Source organism: Cynocephalus volans, chromosome X (assembly GCF_027409185.1).
Source record: "Cynocephalus volans isolate mCynVol1 chromosome X, mCynVol1.pri, whole genome shotgun sequence".
Taxonomy (NCBI): domain Eukaryota; kingdom Metazoa; phylum Chordata; class Mammalia; order Dermoptera; family Cynocephalidae; genus Cynocephalus; species Cynocephalus volans.
This window is the reverse complement of record NC_084478.1, coordinates 48464350-48482533: the sequence shown is the minus strand read 5'-3', so window position 1 is coordinate 48482533 and position 18184 is coordinate 48464350. Positions and strand designations below refer to the sequence as shown.

Below are 18184 nucleotides of genomic sequence, written 5' to 3'. Positions count from 1 at the left end.
CATCTGTTACCCTATAAAAGTAATTGTGGAATGAAGTCAATAGACATCATCCTAAGCAAATTAAAACCTGACAAAATTAAGTTTAAATGTAACAAATACATTAAAATAAAATAAACAGAAACATACATGCTCAGTACAGAAATTATTGCAGATGTGATATTGTATGTACATATAAATATAGTAAAATGCCATTCTTCAGTAAAATTGTTAACTAAGTCTGAAGTATTGTTTGTATATTTAAATACTGCACAATTGCCCCTGCACCTGGCTCTATTGAGGGTCATGAAAACTTAAATTTACATAAACCTTTCCCTTAGTTTAACACATTAAGTATTCCAATATTTTTTTTGAGTTAATCCTATCCACTACATATACAAGTATTTTAAAAGAGCTTATCCCTGTGAACTTTCTCATCAATTTCTTTTTTTTTGGTACTAAAATTTTCCACTTGCTTTTTATTCATTGTTTTTGTTTCTTTTCATGCATGTTGAAGGGGGATTTGGACAGGACCTTTAAGAAGTTGTTCATAGTGAGTGCATCATTCCACTGCTGACCTTTTGCTCCATTCTTCTGCCTGACTTGTTAAGAATTAGGATGTTGCTGAAATAGTACGAAGGTGAAAAATACACAGGAATATACATCAGAAGATTGGGCTCCAATTTATCTCTACCCTTGACTTGAAGAGGAATTTTCTTTTAAATTACCAAGAATGTAATACTTTATTTTCATATTATATATATTAAGCTTGCATTATATCACAAAGTTCATATTACTACATAATTTAAGTTGAAAATGAAGAACTTACAAAACACATAAAGTAACAGCTAAAATTGTAAATTATGAATAAATGACTGCTTGTTATTGAAAAGAAGTTGAAAAATATTCAGAGGGGATAACATAAACAAGATGGTAAACTAAGTCCAGACCCCTCTTCCCTCACAGAAATACCATATAACTGACAGCATACAGAAAAAAACTAGCTTTGTAATAACTCTAGCAAATATTTAAGAAGCTGTAGCAACCGAGTGAATTCTTAACCAAGAAAAAGCTGGACTCAAATCTGTAGGAAATTTTGAAGCACTTTTGTTTGCCCTTGCCCCCTCTCTTTCTTGGTGGAGCATTGTGCAGTTGAGAACAAGCTATGCAGTTCCTGATTTCTTCCTCTGGATATAATAAAAAGAGTAGAACTTATTTGTAACATTCTGGTTTGCATGGAAGCTGCCCAAGAGACTTATTTCCACCTCACCTGACTTATAGCACTGACAGAAATAGAAGCATCATTTTTAATGTTTGGATATCAGGTTGGGTGTAGCTGAAAGCAATGCTGAGCACTGAGGTACTTTAGACCTTCAGGAGGAATGCAGATCCATGGGACCATGAAGGCGAGAAATTATGGGCAGAGAATACAAAAGAAATTAAAGACCCTGAGAAGAAGTGGGGGTGATCATCTGAGAGAAGACACTTAAAAGCTTCTCTGTTTATTGGGAACTGGAATGAAAGCACACAAAATGGCCCATTAAAGATGCATCCTCTGGAAAGGTTTGAGAAGACCCTGAACCTCCACACTGGACTGATTAGTGAAGGTCTTCCCCTTCATAGACCCAGGCTGCAAAGACTGGGAGAGGTAGCTATTTTTCTGAATGTGTAATTTTCAATGAACAATTACAAGACAAACAAAGAAATAGAAAAACATGGTAGATTTGAAGAGACAAAATAAATCTCTGATAATTGACCCTAAAGAAATACAGGCCTATGAATTACTTGACAAATTTTAAAATATGTACAAAAAGCTAAAGGACAGTACAGACAGACAACTAAAAATACTTAAGAAAATGATATATGAACAAAATGAGAATATAAACAAAAAGAAATTACACAAAAGATCCAAGCAGAAATTCTGGAACTGAAAAAATATTATAAGTGAATTGAAAATTGTACTAGAGGGATTCAACAGCAAGTTCAAATAGGTAAAATAAAGAATCAACAAATTTGAAGGCAGGTCATTTAAAGTCATTGAGTCTGAAGAGCAAAAAAAAAAAATGAATAAAGACAAGTGAACAGAGCCCAAGGGACTTATGAGACACCATCAGGTTGACCAATATACACATCATGAGAATCCAAGGAAAAGAGAGTGGGAAGAGGAAAAGAGGTTGTTTGAAGAAATAATGGCTCTAAAATTTCCAAATTTTGAGGGGAGAAACGGAAACACAAATACAAGAAGCTCAATGAATTCCAAATAAGATAAAGCCTAAGAGACCCACACTAAGACATATTATAATCAAACTGTTGAAAGCCATAGAAAAAGAGAATCTTGAAAGCACCAAGAGAAAAGCAGCTCCTCATGTACAGGGGATACTCAATGAGATTATCAGTGGATTTATCAGCAGAAATATTACCAGACAGATGGCAGTTAGATAAAATTTTTAAAGTGCTAAATAGAAAAAAAAAATTGTCAACTAAGAACACTACGTTCAGCAAAACTGCCCTTCAAAAATGAGGGCAACAAGAAGCAAATAACAGAAGAAAAACAAAAAAGTACAAAAATATGAAAAAATTAAACAACTCAATTTTAAACAATCAATGGGCCAAACAAGAAACCTAAAAAGGAATTAAAAATATCTTGAGACAAATAAAAATGAAAACACAATTTATAAAAATGTATAGGATGCATCAAAAAAGTCCTATAAGAGAAATTTTTAGCTGTAAATTCTTACATTATAACAGAAGAATCTCAAATAAACAACCTAACTTTATATCTTATGGAACCAGATAAAGAAAAACAAACTAAACCCCAAGTTAGAAGGAAGGAAATAATAAAGATTACAGCAAAGGTAACAAAACAAGATTAAAAACAATAGAGAAAAATCAATGAAACCCAGAGTGGGTTTTTTGAACAGATCAAAAATTTTGACAAACCTTCAGCTAGGTTGACTATGAAAAAACTGATAAGACTGAAATAACTGAAATCCAAAATGACAAAAGGGACATCACAACTAATTTTACAGAAATAAAAAAAAAATAAGAGAATACTTTGAAAAATTGTACACCACCAAAATGGATAATCAAGAAGAAATGGGTAACTTCCTAGACACATACAACCTACCAAGACTAAATCATGAAGAAACAGAAAATCTGAACAGACATAACTAGTAAGGAGATTAAATAAATAATAAAAAATATTTCAACAAGGAGAAACCCAGGACTACATGGTTTCACTGGTAACTTCTACCAAACATTTAAAAAATAATTAATGCCAATTCTCCTCAAAACCTTCAAAAAAGTTGAAAAAGAGAAACACTTCCAAACTCATTCTATGAAACCATCATTACACTCATAACAAAGCCAAAGATACTACAAGAAATGAAAACTTCAGACCAATATCTCTGATGAATATTGATGAAAATATTCTCAACAAAATACTAGAAAATAAATTCAACAGCATACTGAAAGAAACATACACTATGACCAAGTGACATTTATTCTTAGAATGCAATGAAAGTTCAGCATAAAATCCATATGATGATCTCAATTGATGAAGAAAAACATTTGACAATATTCAGCACCATTTTATAGTAGAAATCACACAACAAAGTAGGAATAGAAGGAAACTACCTCAACATAATAAAAACAATATATAAAAAGCCCACAGGTAATATCATACCCAATGGTGAAAGACTGAAAACTGTTCTTCTAGGATCAGGGACAGACAAAATGCCCACTTTTAAAAATTCTATTTAACATAGGAGTGGAAATTTTTGACCTATCTCTTCTTTCCCTCTAGGACTACCATTACACAAATGTTGGTATATTTGATCATGTTCCACAGGTACTTTAGGCTCTATTTATTTTTCTTCTTCTTTTCTTTCTTCTCTCCAGACTGGATACTTCCAATAGATCTGTCTTAAAGTTTTCAGATTTTGTCTTTTCCTTGTTTACATTGGCTGTGGAACTCCTCTAGTGAATTTTTTATTTCAGTTACTGTACTTTTTGCCTCCATCATTTCTATTTGATTTCAGTTTATAATTGCTCTTTACTGAACTTTTCTGTTTGAGGAGACAACCTTATTCTGGTTTCCATTAGTTCTTTGTCAATAATTTCCTTTAGCTCTTCAAACTAATTTAAGGCAGTCATTTTCTGATAAGTCCAACGCCTGATCATCCTCAGGGACAGTTTCTATTAATTTCCTTTTTTCCCCCTGTGAGAGATTCATACATACTTGGTTTTTTATATGCCTGTTTTTTTTTCTTTGGTTTTGTCTTTTTTTGTTTTTTAAACTGTTTTCCTTTAGTTTAGTGATCAGCTATTGTTTTGACACAGTTTCTGTTAAATGCCTGGAGCCATCAAAAAGAAAAAGAGAAAGACACAATATTCTCTCAGTATTTGCAGAATGGCTCTGTGTTTGGTACGTCTTCAGTGCTTAGACTGACTGTTTAATACTGTGCCTTAGTCTTTAATTCTTGCTTTGGAGGAGGCTAAAGATCAGCCAGAGTTGATAGTTTAGGATCTTTTCAGGTTTTTATCAGTATGTTTCCAGCCCTCAATATGCACATGGTTTTATTGATCTCCCAGCATATGCAGAAACGTTTAAAAGGTTTTATTTCTCTACATGTCTCCTTTCTCAGGCTTTTTCTTCCCAGGCTTTTTGGTATGTCTATTGCTTGTTTTAACTGTTCCCCCCCTTGCTCCAGGATTGTGCCATGAATACTTTTGCTTTTATATGTGAATTGTAAAAGCCGCCCAACCCTGGGAGTTCTTCTGTAATGGAAGAATGTGTCATCTCTTATCGGGGTGCTAGTGTAGTAATTGGAAAATATAGCTTTAACCTGCACAATTTGCTAGTATAGCTTTAACCGGCACAATTTGCTTCTGCAAAGGCTTGCTAAAACGGGGAAACATATCTAAAGACATTTTAAGTAAAGCAGCTTCTAAGGGGCTATTGAAATGTAAAACAGCTTCTAAGAGGCTGTTAAGCAGCAGGGGGCCCAAGTACACTAAACATTCCAAAGAATAGCATGGCCCCACCAGGTCCCAGGAACGGCTGGTTCCTTATCTAAGAGCCTCCTTGCCAGGCACCAAGGAAGATATACGATTGAAGGAAGCATCATTTCTTATGGGGGGGGGTACCAGCCTGCTAAAGTCTGCCCATAAATCCAAGGGTGCCATAGATAACTGACAACTCATCCTGTCATAAAGATCTGTTCAGGAAAAACTGTATAAAAAGTGCTTGTGTTATAAGCTGGGTGCAGCTTTCCGAAAGGCAAAGTGCCCCAGCATGCTGGAAAAATAAAATTCCTCTTGCTGATTACAACGGTCCTGGTCTTGTGGTCTTTGTGAGATGAGCCACTCCGGCGTGTAGGATTTGTGCTTGGTGCACGGGTCTTACACTTAAAGTCTGGTGAAACAAAAAGAAAATTATGTTAAGTGAAATAAGCCAGACAAGGAAAGAGAAATACTGCATGTTTTCACTTATAACTGGGTTTTGATAGATGAAAGAAAAAACAGAAAGACAGAAAAGAAGAAGGAAGGAAGGAAGGAAGGAAGGAAGGAAGGAAGGAAGGAAGGAAGGAAGGAAGGAAGGAAAGAAAGAAGGAAGGAAGGAAGACCAAAGCAATACATTGAACTTTCAGAAAGAGAGAACAAATGTAAGGATACTAGAGATGCGGTGGGGTGGGGAGGCAGAGTGGTGGTCTGGGGAGGAATAGGTTGGGTAAATGACGTAAAGAAAACTCAAACATCTAGTCAAGTTAACACCTAAAATTAACTATCACACCAGGCATATGCCTTGAGAGGAGGATGTGAGAAGAGAGGAGAAAGTAGAACACAGGAAAGGTCTTGAACCCTGCCATAATACAGGCATTTCCCAGTCTGGTAGAGACCAGGAAGAAGTCCCCTAGGGTAGGACTCAAAAGGAATCTGGAATCCCTCTCTCTCTCTCTCTTTGACATGGCCCATCTCCTGTACAAGGAATCATTCGGACTCCCTCACTTCAGCAAAATCTACAAACGCAGTCAATCCCAACATGGCCACTTGCACTCTGCTGCGACAGACATTGTGGGCGGAGCCATTGTGTGCACGGTGACTGGTGGTGACACTGGAGGCAGCTGGAGGTGTAATAGAGCGGGCCCTGAGCTTGTCGCTCACCATACCATGGTGGAGGAGTTTTACCACAACTATGGCATCCTAGCCAATGCCACGGAGCAAGTGGGCCAGCGTAAAGATGCCTATCAAGTGATATTGGATGGTGTGAAGGGTGGTACCAAGGAAAAACGATTAGCAGCTCAGTTCATTCCAAAATTCTTTAAACATTTTTCAGAATTGGCTGATTCTGCTATCAATGCACAGCTAAACCTCTGTGAGGATGAAGACATGTCAATTCGACGTCAAGTGATTAAAGAGCTGCCTCAATTTGCCACTGGTGAAAATCTTCCCCGTGTGGCAGATATACTAACCCAACTTTTGCAGACAGGTGACTTTGCAGAATTTAACTTAGTGAACTATGCCCTATTAAGTATATTTAAATGGATGCAAAAGGGACATTAGGTGGCTTGTTCAGCCAAATACTTCAAGGAGAGGACATTGTTAGAGAACGAGCAATTAAATTCTTTTCTACAAAACTTAAGACTTTACCAGATGAGGTCTTAACATAAGAAGAGGAGCTTATACTAACTGAATCCAGAACGGTCCTAGACGATGTGACTGGTGAAGAATTGGTTTTGTTCATGAAGATACCGTCTGGGTTAAAAAGTTTATGGACAGTGAGTGGTAGACAGCAACTTGTAGAGTTGGTGGCTGAGCAGGCCAACCTAGAAGAGACCTTCAATCCCTCGGATCCCGACTGCGTGGACAGGCTTTAACACTGCACAGGGCAGGCAGTACCCCTCTTCTCTAAAATTGTCCATTCAACAAGGTTTGTGACTTATTTTTGTGAGCAGCTTCTCCCTAATCTCAGTACCTTGACTACCCCAGTGGAGGTCTCGATTTACAGTTGGAGGTATTGAAATTGTTGGCAGAGATGAGTTCATTTTGCGGTGACGTGGAGAAGCTAGCAACAAATTAAGGAAAATGTCCTATAAGTTATTAGAGTATATTCCTCTCCCTCCAGAAGAAGTAGAAAATGGGGAGAATGCTGGTAATGAATAAACTAAGGTGCAGTTCAGTTTTGTGGAATGTTTGTTGGATAGCTTCCACCAGCTGGGCCGAAAACTTCCAGAGTTCTTAACAGCCAAATTGAATGCAGAAAAGCTCAAAGACTTCAAAATCAGGCTGCAGTACTTTGCATGGGGCCTGTAAGTTTATATCAGGCTACTTCGCTTGGCACTCCAGGGTAAAATGGGTGAGGCCTTAAAAACAGAAGAGAATAAGATTAAAGTGGTTGCATTGAAAATAACAAGTAATATGAATGTTTTAATCAGGGATCTCTTCCACATTCCTCCTTCTTACAGGAGCACAGTAACATTATCCTGGAAACCTGTACAGAAGTTTGAGATTGGACAAAAGAGAGCTAGTGAAGATACAATGTCAGGTTCACCACCCAAGAAATCTCCAGCAGAACCAAAAAGTGATGCCAGGCAGATTTATAATCCTCCCAGTGGGAAATACAGCAGCAATTTGGGCACCTTTAATTATGAGAGGAGTCTTCAGGGGAAGGTGGCCGAGGTTGGGGAGCACGAGGAAATTGTAGTCAGGGAAGACTCTACTGAATAAGACATCACATTCTTCAGCATTGCCATGAGCTTAACATACTTACAACCTACTACACATTGGATTTTCTGGGATGCCCTTTTAAAAGGACTGCTGCCTTCGGCTAAAAACTTAATGTTCTTTACACCTTTGTATGTATGATATACTTCTGTAACAGAACATGGTTGTGTATAAGGTAAAACCACAGCAATATTTTTGGATGCTTTATCCACAATCTTGACTTGTTTTGGCAACATCATTATTCAGACTTCATATTGTGAATCTTTTACTTTTTAACATCTTGATAATTTGTTATTGAGAGCTATTCAATACTAAAATGTAATGAAATTCAGTCTAGTTCTGAAAGCTAGTAAAGATCCTCTGTTTTGCAAGGTTACTGATGTTTCTCTCCCGTCTTAGTTTTCTGCCCAATATATGGAGAAGAATAACGGTCAATCTTAACATTTTATTTTTACAGTTTTTTAATAAAGCTGCTAGGCAATGGTGCAGCATTCCTACCTAGTGTCATAAAAGCAAAATACTTACCAGCTTTCTTAAAATGTAGAAATGACATTACATTTTTAGGAGAAAGTAGGATGCTTTTGCACTGCTTACTCTATTCTTCTTCATATATTCTGATACAAACTTTTGAATATGGGATCTTATTATTTGAATAGAAATGTGTATTTATAACATACATAAGCATATATATGTGAGGGTGTGTTTATATATATGCATGCTGTGGAACTTGACTACACAACATATATCATTCTTTAAAAATCCAGGAACAGGTAGTCTTTGACACGGTGATGATCCCTTTGAAGCTGAATCCATTATTGACTTGTTTACTAAGTTTTTATTCCCCATAGTAAGGGATTTTGAGTCATTTGCACTTATCTGATTATTGTTATTTAAAACTAAAAATAAACAAAGGGTGCATTTTCACAGATAAATGTGGAGATCCCTATCGGTGAAATACAGCCAAAATATTGAATCTGATGTACATAAAAATTTCTACAGGATGAGATAGTATAATTCAGAAATTGGAGATTTAATAACCAGGGCTATCCAACAAAAGTGACTTGATAACATGGTACCAGTAAGTAAGGGATGCTCTTTCCATTTGCTTTTGCCACTTTCAAGATTTTAACTTCTCAGGTTGTTAATCAAAATTATTGTATAAGTTAGCCAATAGAATCTTTAGGTTTAAACAACAGATGGGGGGTTTCTGTGTCCCGACCCGTGGGATATTCAATGCAGACCCTGGAGAGGGGAGTGGGAATTGGATGGGACAAGAGACGTAAGAAATGGAGACAAGACAGTATTCTGATCAAGTCTCGTTTATTAGCCAGAAGGTCACAGCTTATATAGACAGCAGGAGGGAATCAGCAGATAAGGAAGTATGCAGATGTTTTCTGGGAGAAATCACAGGGCAAATCTTTCCAGGAAATGGAACATTTCTCAGCTATCTAAAGCAAAGCAGCGGTGATCTACGCCTAGGGCTGTGCAAGCAGTAAGGAGGAGAAAAAAGGAGGAAAGGTCACAGCATTTATATCTTTAGTGTCAGAGGGCTATTGTCAGGGCTTCATGACCCTGTGCAGGCTATGACCGGGCTCTTTGGCTCCGGACAGGTCCCCCTTTTTTATTTTTTCAAGCCAAGAGAACCTCTCAGGAACTGTGCCTGTCTTAGGTTGGGGTAACCCATCCCAAGCACGGTACCCATCATAGAAATGGGTTGCCATTAATGGCAGCCTTTTGTTTAGGGTGGTGCGGGGGACTTACCCTCTTACCCGTCTTTGGCTATCCAGTTCAGCTCACAGAGGCAGCATTTGTTAAGGTGAATGTGGTGGTATATAGGCACCACTTTGTTCTTGCATCTCAAGGCGTTGATAATGGACCTGTATAGGCCTTGCCTAAATAGCCTCAATTTGTTGTTTAACAAAGGCTGTGACTTTATTAAGTAAAAAGGGCCCCAAAGAAAGCAAAAGAAGCAAGCCCACAAGCGGCCCTAAAAAGGATAAGAGATAAGGCAGGAATCCATTAAGCCCACTCCAAAGGGGGTTTTCTGCCAGTTGTTTTCTTCTCTTTTCTAAGCCGTCTTGCAGTTGTTTGATACGGTCTCGAACTATCCCGGATTTGTTGGCATAGAAGCAGCATCTTTCCTGTAGGGCTAAACAAACACCTCCTTGTTCTGCAGTTAGTAAATCGAGACCTCTTCTGTTTTGTAAGACTACTTCTGCCAGGGAATCTAACTGGTCTTAGAGGTCCTGTATAGTTTGGGAAAGGGCTTGTACATCCAAAATCAGCTGGGTAGACAATTTTGTATATTGAGATAGAGAATGGGTGAGACCGGTATTTCCAGTAGCAACTGCTGCAGAAATTCCCAAACCAGCAAGTAAAGGAATAAACTGTACAGCCCTTTTAGATCTTCCAGCTATATGCTCAAAAGTAGTGACAGGGACAGGTTCGCTCCCAGATATAACATCTACATTGGGCAGAAGGAGAGCCAAAACACATAACCCTGTCCAGTTAGTGGGTAATTGGGTATAAGCTTTATTGCTACCGCAGACAAAAACTGAACTGTTATGGGAACACAAGGAAGTAGAAATGTTGATAAATGACTGACAATTTGCAAATGTAGCAAACCCAACATCGACCTCAAAACTATTATTAACTGAGGGGGAAATGAAACAAGTAGCATTATAAAACTGTAAAGGTTGTACCTGCAAAGGGAAAGTTAATGAACACTGATGGTCATTAGAATAATTAAAAGACAAAGCGGGAAAAGCAACAGGGATAGGCTGTCCTACTATCAGACAGAGCCAACAATTTTGAGCAAGATCAGGATTGGTGGCATTAAGCAACTTATGAGTTGCATAAAGAAGGTTGGAGGTCTGAGGATCAAGCCCTAAATCACCCCTGTTCTTGGGCAGGGCCAGGGGGTGATAGGTAAGTTGAGGAAACAAAATGTCATGCATTTCTTGAATTTTTGTTTCCACTTTTAGAATTCCAGTTTGGTCTTGAGGGCCTCCTCCATCAGATATGTGAATGAGGGGAGTGGTGGACCAACACACAGGTTGACCTACTGAACCTGTACAAGAGGCTTGGGCATACTTATCCGAGGCAAGCCCAACAGCAGAAGGGGGACCTGCAAGATCCCCTCCAAAAGTCCCCGCATAATTTTTAATCAGGGTGGCTGTGAGGTATGTTTGGTTTCCAGAAGTGCACAATTGGTATGAAGAATAACAAGTGCTATGCATAGATTCAGCAAATGTGCTGCAAGGACATGGCTTAAGGCTCCCACCACTGCTGGCTATGAACTTAGGTTTTTCAACACAACTATAAGCGGGAGATGATGAGGACAAATAAGCTGAATGGGTGTCACAATCTACAACAGATATGTGTGATGTAGGAGGACTAGAAACGGTCCCACCCTTGCAATCACATGGTTTTCCGTACTGTTTGTTCACCAATTGGTAAGCGAGTCCAGGATCTCCAAAGCTGGACTGGACCTTGGGCAGTTGTTCAGACAAACCAACAATCAGGAAGAAAATGCTGGTTGCCATGACCCCTGTGGAAAAGAAAAGAAAAAGGCATTCTCAGGGATCTACTGAATCCCTGGCTGAGAGGTTATGATCAACTTGTTTAACCAGCTGTTCTGGCAGCCATCTGGCCGAGTTATGAGTGTGAGAAAAAACACAGACTGAACCTCTACCCCAGATCAAAACTGGATCTGGGCCATTCCAGGAGTTATCTAGGGGGTCCTTCCATTTGACCATGGCAAATTGTGATTGGGACTCGGAATGCCAAAAACGGTCAGCTGCTGATTTGCTGTTGACATCAAGATTTTAAAAATTAAGGATGAAAAGGGCATGACTTAGTAAATTCCTGGGGGAGCCTCTTGTGGGGTACCATTCCCCCTTTTTTATTTTCTCAAGGCAAGTTTTTAGAGATAAGTGGGCTCTTTCGACAATTCCTTGGCCTTGAGGGTTATAGGGAATGCCTGTAATATGTTGAATTTGTAATCTAGCACAAAAATCTTGGAAAGCCTTGGAGGTATAGCCAGGGCCATTGTCCGTTTTAATCTGTTTTGGGATTCCCAGGATTGAAAAACAATGTAGCAAATGAGCAATAACATGTTTGGTTGCTTCTCCTGTCTGTAAAGTGGCAAGCAAAAACCCACTGTAGGTGTCTATGGACACGTGAACATATTTTAGATTACCAAATTCTGATAAATGAGTAACATCCATTTGCCAAAGCATATTTGGGACAAGTCCTCGAGGATTAACTCCCAAATGGGGAACAGGCAAGAGTGTAACACAGGAAGGACACTGTTTAACTATCTGTCTAGCTTGTTCTCTAGTGATTTGAAACATTAACCTAAGTGTGTGAGCATTAATATGATGAAGGGAGTGAGTAGTCTGTGCCTGTGTGACAGGATCAGCGGTAATGGTGGCCACTGTTTTAGTGGCTGCATCAGCCAATTTGTTTCCCATGGTGAGAGGGCCTGGGAGGTTGGAATGTGCTCTAACATGACCTATAAAAAAGGGCAAAAGTCTTTGTTGAATCAGTTTTTGGCATTGCAAAAAAAGCTCAGTGGCAGTGGAGGTATGTTTGATTTGGGGAACTGTTTCTAAAAGGGGGATAGAATTGGCTAAATAGGCATTATCAGTATAAAGATTGAGAGCCTGATTTGGGAAGGTTAAAAAAACCTGAATAACAGCTTGTAACTCCACAAGTTGGGCAGAAGTATAACAAGTAGTAAAGCGGACTGTGTGATTATTAATGGTATAAGCTGCAGTCCCTGTGGATGAACCATCAGTAAAAACCAAAAGGGCATTAGTTACCGGCGAGTTACGAGTAACTCGGGGAAAAACAAAAGTGTGTAAGTTACAAAACTGAATAAGTTTATTGGATGGATAATGATTGTCTATTGTGCCTTCATAAGAGGCACAAGCCACTACCCAAGTATCAGAATTTTGTAAAAGCCAGTGGACCTGTTGTTGGGTGTAGGGCTGGATTAATTTGTGTGGTTCAAGCCCAAAGTACTTTCTACTATTTTCTCAACCTAGTATAATTAAATCTGCAACAGCATCAAAGTAAGGAAGCAAGGTTTTTTTTGGTGATGAAGGTAAATGAACCCACATGATAGGGTTGTTCTGCTAAAATAGCCCAGTAGGGACAAGAGCCGTATTGAATATAATAAACGTTAAGGGTTGGGTATAATCCAAGTAAGAGACAAATTGAGCTGCAATAGCATTTTCTACTCTTTGTAATGTAGTCAGTGCTTCTGGAGAGAGAGATCTGGAAGATTTAGGGTCAGGATTTCCTTTTAAAATATCAAATAAGGGCTTTAGGTCTCCAGTAGTAAGTTTTAAATATGGACAGATCCAATTTATATTGCCTAAAAGTTTTTGAAAATCATTAAGGGTTTGTAATTGATCTGTGCGGATGGAAGCCTTCTGGTTAGTAATTTTGTGTCCCGTCATATGAAAACCCAAAAAGGTGTAGGGATCATGAAACTGTATCTTTTCTGGAGCTATTTGTAAACCTGATAAAGCTAACTGCTTTTCAAGCTGGATAAAACATTGTAAAACCCTGTCTTTTGAATCGCCAGCAAGTAAAATGTCATCCATATAGTGTATAATGTACATATCTTTCCACAGATCTGATTGGTTGGATGACTGCAGCCACAAATTTTTGGCATAAGGTAGGACTATTGGCCATTCCCTGGGGCAGGACCCGCCATTGTTATCGTTTCATGGGTTCCTTAAAATTTATGGAGGGGAGACTAAAAGCAAAACGTTTTTGGTCACTAGCATGTAGGGGAATTGTGAAAAAGCAATCTTTGAGATCTATAACAATTTTAAAAGAGCCTGAAGGAATTGCCACTGGGGATGGCAAGCCAGGTTGCAAAGCACCCATAACTACCATTGTGGCATTAACAGCTCTTAGGTCCTGAAGCAGTCTCCATTTTCCAGATTTTTTTCTAATAACAAATATAGGAGTATTCCAGGGGGAGTTACTCTCAACAATGTGTCCTGCCAGTAACTGTTCCTGTACTAACTGTTGGGCAACACATAATTTTTCCGAGGTTAATGGACACTGATCAACCCAAATGGGCTCGCTTGACTTCCAAGTTATGGGGTCAGCATGCCTTTGGGGTACAGGCTTGTCAATGGCCGAAATCAAAAATTTCCAAAGCCCTGTTTATTAAGTTGGCCTGTTGCCTGAATGGGGTGTAAAATACCTTGTTCCTGTTTTCCTAAACCTTTGCCTGGACTATATCCTTGAGCCAGCATTTGTGCTGTAACTATTTCATTAGGGCTGCACATTATTATTTTCATTTGTGAGAGCAGATCCCTGCCCCAAAGATTGACAGGCAAGTAAGGGATGACATACGGTTGAATAAGACCTGAATTATTTTCCTTATCTGTCCATGTAAGAAATTTAGAACTCTGTTTAGGATTGTGGCTTTGTCCAATTCCCTTTAGATTGGTTAAGGTATCACAAAGGGGCCAAGTGGCAGGCCAGTCCTCTTGTCTAATGATTGTAACATCAGCCCCAGTATCTATTAGGCCAGTGAATTGTTTACCATCCAACCATAAGGTTAGAGAGGGTTTTTGACGGGAAATCTGTTGGACCCAGTAAGCATCTGAGGATCCAAAATTGTCTGCACCTCTCACAATATTATGGGCTTTATTATTTGTTTTAACTAGAGGAAGTAGGATAAGCTGGGCTACTCTTTCTCCTTGTGGAATCGTGACAATGTCAGTAGTTGCTTTGGCCAGAAGCTTAATTTCTCCAGTAAAATCATTATCAATTACTCCGGGAAAAATTTGTAGCCCTTTGAATATTGAACAGCCACGACCTAGGACAAGTCCAAAAGTACCAGTGGGCAATGGCCAAAGACCCTTGTTTTTAAAATTTGAAGTCCTATTTCAGAAGTTAATACTGTGCAGGAGGTGGAACAGAGGTCCAGTCCTGCGCTCCCTGGGGTTGCTCTAGTGAGGTTTGAAATGGATTGTTGTTGGCTGGGACAAACTTGATAGCCCCACTTTGGTTCGGGGCCTGGGGCTGGCCCCTTTTCCCATTTCCCTGAGGGGGCGGTAAGGGATTTCCCTGAGCATCAGTTTTGGATCTACATTCATTTGCCCAATGTTTTCCTCTTTTACATCATGGGCAAAGTCCAGGAGGCTTGGTGACTATGGCTTTTGTCTGGTATTCCTGACAGTTTTTAGCAAAATGACCAGGCTTGCCACATTTAAAGCAACCTTTATTATTTTGGCCTTTATTAGCTAAAAAATCCTTTACTGTTTGTCCACTGAGGGCTGTGGCCATGGCTAGACCTTGTTGATAAGAGGAGCCAATGTCCGAGCAAAGACGAATATATCCTTGGAGGTCAGTTTTATTTTTGCGGGTCCTAATAGCCGCCTGGCATGCAGGATTAGCATTTTCAAAAGCCAATTGTTTTATATAATCAAGATTGGCATCCGCATTGCCTAACAACCTATCTGCTGTTGTCATTAGCTGGTTAACAAAATCTGAAAAAGGCTCTTCAGGCCCGTGTTTTACTCCTGTAAGCGAAGTGCTTGAATCCCCCTTAGCTGGGAGCCTTCTCCAAGCCTTTAAAGCGGCTGTTTGAATTTGGGAAAATAGACCTGGGTCATAGTTTTTTTGTTCCTCAATACTAGAATAGTCACTGGAGCCAGTCAACATATCAAGACCCCAATCTTTATCAGCCTGAAGGTTTTTTCTAGCAATGTCTTTGCAGTTTTCAAAAAATTCAGACTTCCAGAGTAAGTAATCACCCCCCGAGAGTGTGGCTCTGACAAGGGTGTTCCAATCTATAGGAGTGAGCCAGCTTTCAGCCACAGATTCTAATATAGCAAGGGTATAAGGCGCTGTGGGCCCATATTGGGAAATGGCGCCTTTTAGCTCTTTGATAACATTAAATCCTAGCCTGTCATGTTTGCGGGTAATTCGTCCCACGTTATTCACCGATTCGGATACTGGGAAGGCCTCAAATTGGTCAAAAAGACTTTGATCTACGTGAATGGGAGCTCTTTCTGTGGCGGGGGCTAACTTGTTGTTTAATGGAGGGCAATAGCCAGTCGCTTTAGTTTGACATGTTGTATTCTTACGTTTTGTTTGTAATTCTTGAAGTTTGGTCGTTAAGACCTGGAGCTTTTCCTCTAAGAGAATTTGTTTTTCTAATTGTTGAACTTCTGACTCTAAATTTTTTAAAGGATCTGATACCGTCACCACCGCGGGAGCGGAGGGCAAATTGTAAGGGGGAGGGCACGACAAGGGCTGAGCCAAAAATTCATCATCTGGCGCATGGCATTCAGCGGCGACTGTGTCCAGATCGCCCCAATCAACTCCTGAGGGATCAGGATTCTGTGCCTCCTTATCATCCAGGAATTTTTTTTTTTGTCTTTTTCGTGACCAGCACTCAGCCAGTGAGTGCACTGGCCATTCCTATATAGGATCCGAACCCGCGGCGGGAGTGTTGCCGCGCTCCCAGCGCAGCACTCTACCAAGTGCGCCACGGGCTTGGCCCCATCCTGGAATTTTAATAGTGGATACTTTTTAGATCTCTTAGGTATGGCACTGGCTGCCTTGACCTCCTCACTCTCATCTTCTAGGGAGATTAGATCTACGTCCTCCCTAGGCGGTGGAGAGGGATTTCGGAGGTCAGTCTTGGAACTGGCTTTTAATATTTTTTCAGTTTAGGCTACAGTTTCTGAAACTTCTGGGGATTTTTCTCTATCCTGAGTTATGTCCCTGATTAAATTCCAATAGGAGAAGGCAGTAATGGGGACCTTTTCTGGCCCGAAAGTCTCATAGAAATCTTGTAAAGCATCTCCAACTCGAGACCACTTTTTATAATTAATAGTCCCTTCTTCTGGGAACCAAGGACAAAGATTCCGCCAAGAAATCAAAAAATCTTAATAGATCACTCATTTTAACCTTTACTCCTCGCGTCTTTAAAGCTTTTTGTAACTGTCTTATGTAGACATCATGACAACTTAAATCTTGTCCCATTATCGAGCGCGCTTACTCACCTTATCCTGACGCGGCAGGTTCCCGCGGCGGACGAAGGTTTTACTCTTTCATTTTCAGTGGTCGACCCTCCAATGCGCCGTCTTCCTCACGGTATCCCCCGTATCCAGTGCCCCACGTTTGGGCACCAAAAATGTCCCGACCCGCGGGATATTCAACGCAGACCCTGGAGGGGGGAGTGGGAATTGGATGGGACAAGAGACGTAAGAAATGGAGACAAGACAGTATTCTGATCAAGTCTCGTTTATTAGCCAGAAGGTCACAGCTTATATAGACAGCAGGAGGGAATCAGCAGATAAGGAAGTATGCAGATGTTTTCTGGGAGAAATCACAGGGCAAATCTTTCCAGGAGGGCTGAGCCCATGGCGCACTCGGTAGCGTGCTGCGCTAGCAGCGCGGCGACGCTCCCGCCCGCGGGTTCGGATCCTATATAAGAATGACCGGTGCACTCCCTGGCTGAGCACCGGTCACGAAAAAAAAAAAATCTTTCCAGGAAATGGAACATTTCTCAGCTATCTAAAGCAAAGCAGCCGTGATCTACGCCTAGGGCTGTGCAAGCAGTAAGGAGGAGAAAAAAGGAGGAAAGGTCACAGCATTTATATCTTTAGTGTCAGAGGGCTATTGGCAGGGCTTCATGACCCTGGGCAGGCTATGACCAGGCTCTTTGGCTCCGGACATTTCTGGAGTGTTTAATGTCATGGGCATTTTTAGTAGCATAGACCCTTTGCTCTGCATTTTGAATGTTTCATATATTTTTGATCCACAGTTAATCTTCCTTCCCCAATTTGGGTATTCAAATCAAATGCCTGATTTGGTTTGATTTAGTATTTAATTTATTTTTTGAGAAATAATGTGTGATTCCAGTGCAGATGTCTTCATTGCCATTACCTCTACACTGAGAAAAAAGCAAAACCCCTTTATTAGAATTACTGCACATATTTATGGGAAAAATAACTTCTAAAAGGCTAAAATGATACAAGTGAGCAAAAGAAGTTGTTCAGCTTGAGTATGGAGTGGTGGCAATGATCTCTAAACATTCCAAAAGACAGTGAGCTGAACCTGAGCTCCCTTGGAATCTGAACAGACATAGGAATGTGGAATTGCCATTTATTTGAAAACTGACCAGCTAGTCTGGACCTCAAAGATAGATCGGCCAGTGGCCTAAAGCCATTTCACATACAGAAACTGTGTTGGGACTACAGCTATGTAAATTTGAACATGAGTGTAATTTTTCCTCTTTTTCGTTTTTTGAGCATATTTCTAAGCTTGAAGCTGAGCAGAAGTGACTTTACTTTTTCAAGTTTGGTACTGGGTTGACTGTGTTCCTTCCCTTAACAGCTTACTGTTCTCCTTCCCTTTATTAAGGCAATAGAGCACAACATAGGTTAGTTTTGCTTCAGAAATTTGAATGAAAAACTTCATGCCATGGATTGTTTTC

General features: G+C 39.8%; 1 protein-coding gene and 1 pseudogene across 1 annotated transcript in view; one reads left to right on the top strand and one right to left on the bottom strand.

The window, feature by feature from the left end:
* LOC134367978 (cilia- and flagella-associated protein 47-like) overlaps positions 1–18184 on the bottom strand; it is a 1412159-nt gene that overhangs the window by 752657 nt on the left and 641318 nt on the right.
* Positions 5944–7704, top strand: LOC134367042 (apoptosis inhibitor 5-like; annotated as a pseudogene).